The sequence below is a fragment of the Pteropus vampyrus genome, unplaced genomic scaffold, assembly GCF_000151845.1.
Source record: "Pteropus vampyrus isolate Shadow unplaced genomic scaffold, Pvam_2.0 Scaffold186, whole genome shotgun sequence".
Lineage (NCBI taxonomy): Eukaryota > Metazoa > Chordata > Mammalia > Chiroptera > Pteropodidae > Pteropus > Pteropus vampyrus.
Window position 1 is genome coordinate 2,125,976 of NW_011888967.1, and position 662 is coordinate 2,126,637.

A 662-nucleotide genomic window follows, 5' to 3' on the forward strand; every position below is an offset into this window, starting at 1 on the left:
AGAGAACTATTTCCCATTGCATGTCATAAGATCACTGATTGCTTAGCATACTTTCCAACATTTCTGCTTCTGGGTTAGATTTTTAATGCCTAGTCTATCAATGTCCTTTGCAATTTGCTGATTTCAATTTCTGTTTATTTATTTTTATTTTTTAGGGAAAGCAACCCTTGCTTGACCTCACAGATTACAAGGATCTTGTCAGTTTACAATCCCTTATTTTTTTTATTTTTTACGCCTACAGCACCTGGTCTTCCTAGGCGGTCTCCCATCGAAGTACTAACCAGGCCCAACCCTGCTTAGCTTCTGAGATCAGATGGGATTGGGCTTGTTCAGGGTAGCATGGCCATAGATGATTTCAATTTCTATGTTGAAAACTAATCTGACTCCATCAATTGGATTTATGCCTTTGTTAATGGCACAACCATTCACCAGCAGCCCAGACAATGAACCTGTTTAATAAGTATTGCTTCAGAGACCTCTTTTCTGTCCTCATTTGTTCCTTCTTACCCTATCCTCACTGCTGCCGAGAGGAGTCATCACTCCAGCCTGCCTGTCACATCTACATTACTGGTTGCCGTCCAACTCATCATACACCTCCCACTCTTTTATCTCTAATCTTCATAATATTAGTACTTTATTTTTCCCACCTACAGTTTCCTTGT

At 40.0% G+C, this 662-nt stretch overlaps 1 pseudogene; it reads right to left on the minus strand.

Annotated features, from left to right (window-relative positions):
• Window positions 1–232: 232 nt before the first annotated feature.
• Window positions 233–351, minus strand: LOC111746400 (annotated as a pseudogene).
• Window positions 352–662: the final 311 nt, after the last annotated feature.